We start from the raw sequence: 6368 nt of genomic DNA, 5'->3' as shown, positions 1-6368 counted from the left end.
GAGGGGGTGCGGGGAGGGGGGGGGGGGGTGGGTTGCGACACCCCATCCCCATTTCGGACGAATGTTTATCTTATTATTTTTTCAGAGTTTCAAGAGTTGAAAAGTCAAGAAATGTGGAGCGTTGTGGCCCAGTGGATTAGCTACAGCCGGGGTAATAATATGATACCAATTATAAGCGCGGTATATGCACATAGTCACTGCGCTATATAAATGTACATATTATTACTATTATAAAGATAAAGACATCTATATCTCGTAGGCCATTTGGCCAGTGGCGACTATTTTTATATTTTCCGTAACTCGCAGTGGTAAAATAGGGAAAGTACATTGGAAGAAAACGCGGCTTTTGACGTTTTGAACAGTTCAAAGAGATATTGCATAATCCCATGTGCTAGCTATTAGCCTTTTTGTTAACGAAATATTTGTTAACACTTTATTTTTCAATAATCGCATTTGACCTATGCAGAATCTAATAATTTATAGATCGTTAGTCATGCACGCTGGTGATTTGTAGTCTACTACCCTGTCGGTGTAAACTTCAGTAGGTTTAGAAGGTCTGTATGTCTAAATAATTTCAGAGATGTATTTGCCTTGTTTGTATGGAAAGTAATGATGAACAATCGGTATGGTTTCGCAAATGGAAGCCTAGAGTCATGACAATACTTTAATTGTACCCATTATGCAGAGAAGGGGAAGGATTTTGCACTTTATTTTTCTTCATTATTCATGAAAAAAGATTGTCTTTATTTTTTTCGAAAGACTCTCGCCCGAGATAATAGCATGTACATGGTTATCCAGTTTTATCGGAGAACTGTTCCCTTCCTTCCCGCTTTTCTAGCCGTTACCCAAGTTAATTATTATATGACTATTCATGTATCCAGTCATATACAATATAACAAATATTATCTTTGTTTAAACAGTTTAATAATGCTTTGCAAACAACTCGTTATAATTGATTAACAAATCGTTCGCTGATAAACTCAGTCAATCAACCGATCAACAAAACGAAACTACGTGTACAGCCCGCCCCTTCTTGTGGCTGTTCCTTGATAACTAATTCCACATCAAGTTCGATCTACTACCGTTGCCTTATCTCAGCATAGAAAATGGCGATTATGGAATTTAAGCAAGCATTTGCCACGTGTACGGCAGGATTTTTCTTAATCTTGGTTTTCATGATCGGTAAGTTCTTGATTTTCTTCACATTTTTTTCTCTGAATTGTTCAGAATACTAAAGAGAAAATGAGTTACTTGATACGATAGTTGTATCAAAGTCTAAGCAATACAGGATAAAATCTATACACTTATGGAACCATTTAGTAATCATACGACCTTCCTTAGGAGACAAGCTCAGACTACCTAAATAATGTGTGACTAGACGGGATTATAAAGCATAAACTGTGCGTCTTAGTGTGAAGTATTTTGTTTGCAAGTACGTACATGTAATAGACCACTAAGGCGTTTTCCATGTAGGTGAAAATGACTTTGAACAATAAATGCAGGGTGCTGCAGTGGTAATACAACTTGGGTAGACATGGTGCCTTCCTCTACCCCCTCCTACCCTTTCCAAAAATAAAAACCAAATGGAAACAAACCAGACAGTCCTAAGACAATATAAAGAGCACGAACTTGGCGATCGCAAGGCCTCTTCACGATCCGCACGAAAATCTTACCATCTCTGCACGTTTAATAAGCCCTAGTGGGGATCGAGTCGGTGGAGACTGCTAGGGAAACGGTACGATGTCGGAACGACCTATGTGTGACTGCTCCCATCTGGGGCCCGTTGCAGAAAGAGTTGCGTTTAAACGCAAGCCAAAAAATCAATCGCAAGTCCCAAATGCGCGCTGTTGATTGGTTGAAAATCAAGTTGCGCGTGATTTTTAGAGTTGCGATTGATTGCAACTCTTTCTGCAACGGGCCCCAGGTCCGTTAAGGAAATCTTGCAGTAGTTGCTGATAATAGAGATTTTTTCGCACAGACCACATTCAAGAACATGGAAAATTTATTGTCAAACACCCTTCATGACAAAGAGCACCGAAGAAGTCTTTGTCGAATATCTCTGAATTCATACAGTAGCAAATCTTGGGTCGGAACTACTGTTCCGATTCACTAAATTCGATAAAGGCCTCCCAGCTGTTAATTGTCATTTGACAGGCATTTTCAATCTATTTTCTATGTTCTTGAAAGCGTCCTGCGTCTCGCCAGTCATGCCAGTGCAAAAGATTCCTAACGTAACGAAAGTGTCCATCGAGTATCCTATATATTTGTGGAGTGAGAATAGAGAACTGGTAGAGCGCCTTGAGAGGTTATGGAAAACAAGAATGTGTCTTCTGACCAACCTAATGTCGAAGAATAGAAGCAGATTGAGCCACAGATAAATGCACTGGTAAGTTCAAAATTCTAACTAGAAATGGATATTAAAGCACATTTAAAATTTAGCGAGCTTTAAATGACAATGTGTGCAACAGAAAATAAACATAATAGTGTTGTTATATCATCTTAAAGCTTATCAAGCTCACAATAAAGAAAAACACAATTCAAAGTTAGGCGTCTATTAAGGAAGCTACATAGCAAAAAATGTGAGTTTCTTTTGACAAGAAGAAATGTAAGCAGCTGCTAATTGGGTATCCGCAGTGAAAAATTCCATACATTCAGTTTAAATTCACTCTTTCAGATCTTTTTAGGGGCTTGCACATTTGACTGATAGTAAACTTTTTATTGAACGTTTTTGGCAGGAGGGGGGGGGGGGGGGGAGAGGAGGGGCACATTCTGTTTAGAAGTAAACAAAATTCAAGTTACACTGTGATATAGAATTAATAATCCAAGTCAATATTTTATTCTAAAGCAAATGCAATCTCCTTGTGAGATGGTTTGCTCATCGTATACTGTTCATATTTCCATAGGATCCTCTGAAAGTACGGATGGCATAGTCAATACAGACGTTCTAAAGATGCTTACCAACGGATCCCATGGCATCTTGATTTGTAGATTCACTGGACGAGCGACATCGGTTCAATGGAGAAAGACATCGGACTCACTTCCAAGTGTTTCGAAAGACTTAATAACCTGGTATGATGATTGGCCGACGAATGTATCCAGTTCTAGATATGAAGAGAGTGGTTGTCATACAGATGGGAGCTGTTCCTTGAAGATACTGAATGTAACAGAACACGATCAAGGACGCTACTGGTGTGGCGTGAATACACGCAGAAGAGGCAAACGTTGGAACTTTACTGACGTCATAATAGACACATTGATGCCGTCAATAAGAGGTTCGAATAAAATTGTGCCAAATTTATACACTTCGTCTGAATGAGTCATTAGTTCATTAGCTTGTTGGTATCCTGTGATAAGTATTTACTACCAAGATTGACAAGCACATTCAACTCTATTGCGTTATTGCTGGGCGTTGTAATTTCCCCATTTATTTTATCACTTTTCGTCATTATCTATCATAAAGGCCCAGTGTTGCACTTGGCATATTTTTTCATGATCTTATTATCCAAAATGATAACGACCGTTTGTTCAAAGACATGTAAAATACTTTTGTATGTATAAGGAACACAACTGAATAAATTTTCATTGATTATTCATAGAAAGATTATGTGATGTGTTTTTTGCACAAGCAAATTAATTGCATAAGTGTGCAATAAGTAAAAAAAAGGTAACATTACAAAATGGCAACGAATTTCTTGCAATACATACTATATGCAATAATTCCATCATCTTCACCATTGTTATTTTCATCATAATCCTCACCTTTGGCATATCGTGTGTCCTCTTTAATAATAAATATCTATTTATGTATCTTCACTCTACATCATATCTGCTGATTGTATCCCAATAGCTTTGCCTGGTCTGTATTGCCATCAGGTATAAGAGTTCTTGTTTTGTTAAAAAAGTTGAATGAATAATTAGACATGTCCATTTACTTTAAGTTTATCTCTTTTTTTAAAAGTAGATGTTGACATTGTATTCTATCTCTATATTAATTAATTAATGTAATGCGTACATTCCTTGTATTGGGTATTTTTTTAAATAAAGGAGAAATAAATGGATGAACGAAAATTGAAAGAGAAACTTTGTCTCGCCATCCGATGCAAAGGATGCGGCGCAGGCAATGGAGGTTGACAGTGTCGAGCCTTTTTTATTGACTTGCGTATGTGTTCGAGGATTCCCGAGTAGAGGGTATTTACACAATTTATACACTTTCACTTTTGTGTTCAAAATGAGATACCCATTGAGCAAGACCCACTTGTTCGGGATCTTTCCAAGGGCAAAACATTATTTGTTTGTCTACAGCAAACCGTATATAGGCAAATCTGATAAACCTTTCTCTCGGTTTCGAAACATCATTCGAATGGAACGTGAATAGTTTACTTGCATGTGGTAAAAACGTAGGTGCTTTTGGAAGTTTTCATCAATTACATTAGCCCCAGTCACGTAAAATTTCAACCCAAATCATTAGGGATCTTTACGGTGATCCCTGGCTCATGCCGGCATGATCAAGGGAGAATTGAGCGTCGAGGAGCGTTGATGATTGTACACACGGCATCAAAGCATCTTCCCGTTATCTACACGGTACTAACACGATCAACATGGACCATGCCGGCAGAGAACGTCGTCTACACCGGCTCTCACTGGGTCAGCACGGACCATGTCGATCATTACACAAACCACCAAGGCAGCTTACACCGGTGTGTTGGCTCAGTTGGTAGAGCGTCCGTCTCACAACCGGGAGGTCGGGGGTTCAAACCCCGGCCGCGTCAGACCAAAACACGTTAAAAGATGGGAGTTGCTGCTACCCTGTTTGGCGGTCAACAATGAAAGGGATAGAGCCTCGTCGATCTGGCGCTGCACGGTGGCTGCCGGGCCCACGATCAATTGGGCAAAGCAAATTTTCGGAGTATTTCATTTCATGTCTATTTCGAACAATAAATTATGGATTTTCATTTTCATTTTTTTTTCAGCTACACGGACCAAGGGGCAGCTACATGGACAAAAAAATGGCGGCCACATGGACCAACACAGCAGTACAGCAGACGAAAATCTGCTATAAAACGGACCTGAAATCGGATTCCCATCAATATTTTATCATATCGTTTCTCGAAATATACAAGGATAAACACGATTATAATATAGCGTCCTAATCCAGCCCCAGAGAAGAAGTACGCCTAAAAGCGAAGAGGCATTCCGCCTGGCTCTTCGCAGGTATTGTATAGGAATTTCTGGGCAGCTCTAAGAATTCATCTATGACAAGTTTGTATTTCCTCCATTCTTCTGGAACGATATTTTGGTCGTTGTTCCCTGGTCAGCAATACTTCTTTGCTCTACTTTGCTTCTTGGTCTAAATAGACTATCATAGCAGAGGCAAGCATGTACACTCTTGGTCTCTGGTTTTCGAAGCATGGTCGTTGGGCAACAAAGTGATGTACAAGAATCTCGAAGGCGTTCTCTGCAATTCGGCCTCTGGACATTTTGTAAATGTATATTATCTCTGACTTTGACATGTTCTTCATGGAGAATGTCTCCATGATATGTATTTCAGAGCGAAAATGTCATCTGGTGCAATTTAGAAGGGCATTGATTAGTCGTCATTTTGTAGTGGCTCGGGATCTGACGGACCCCAAACTCCTTTGCCGATTGCTTCTCTCAGTTCACTGCTGTTATACGGTCGTCGGAAGACTTGTGCATTGCCAGCTGATCCGATTTTGTCTAAGTTTGCCGAGATGAACCTCTAATTAGCGTCAAAATCAGGGAATTGAAGCCTTTGTAGATTTAATAGTACAATGATCCACCACCAAGAAGGCTATTTATTTCCCGTCCGAAGCACCTGTACATCTGGGTAACTGCCTTCACTCTTAGAACTGCTTGGGAATATCCTTCCATTTGCTTTCGAGGAGCCCTTTTATCAACGACACTTCCTGCTCTCTTTTTGTCCATACTTTAATTGCCACGTCGAACCTCTCATGCCGCCCTCTCATTTGCTTGAATCATCTCCTAGCAGCACGGGTAGATCTGGGCAAACTGGAGTTAACTTCTGATTGGCATTGTCATCACCATCATCATCATTAGGAGCAGCATCATTGTCATTATCACCATATTCATTATCAAAATCATCTACGTCTGCCCAATTAGCGTCGGCAAAGGCCATCAACGTAAAGGAATGGAAGCCTTTGTAGATGTGGTACAGGGTGGTGATCTTTTTCCCGTCAAAGCACCTGAAGAACTGGGTAGCTGTCAGCTCCCTTCGAACTGCTTGGGAATACCCTTTTAATCCTTCAATTTATATAGCGTCCCCGTACAAGGAATTAGTTCCTGTGCAAACCCTGCAACAATAGCATCACATACTTGAAGGAAGACCTTCG

This window comes from Lytechinus variegatus, chromosome 8 (genome assembly GCF_018143015.1).
Source record: "Lytechinus variegatus isolate NC3 chromosome 8, Lvar_3.0, whole genome shotgun sequence".
Lineage (NCBI taxonomy): Eukaryota > Metazoa > Echinodermata > Echinoidea > Temnopleuroida > Toxopneustidae > Lytechinus > Lytechinus variegatus.
The sequence above is the reverse complement of the archived record's forward strand: the minus strand, read 5'-3'. Positions refer to the sequence as shown.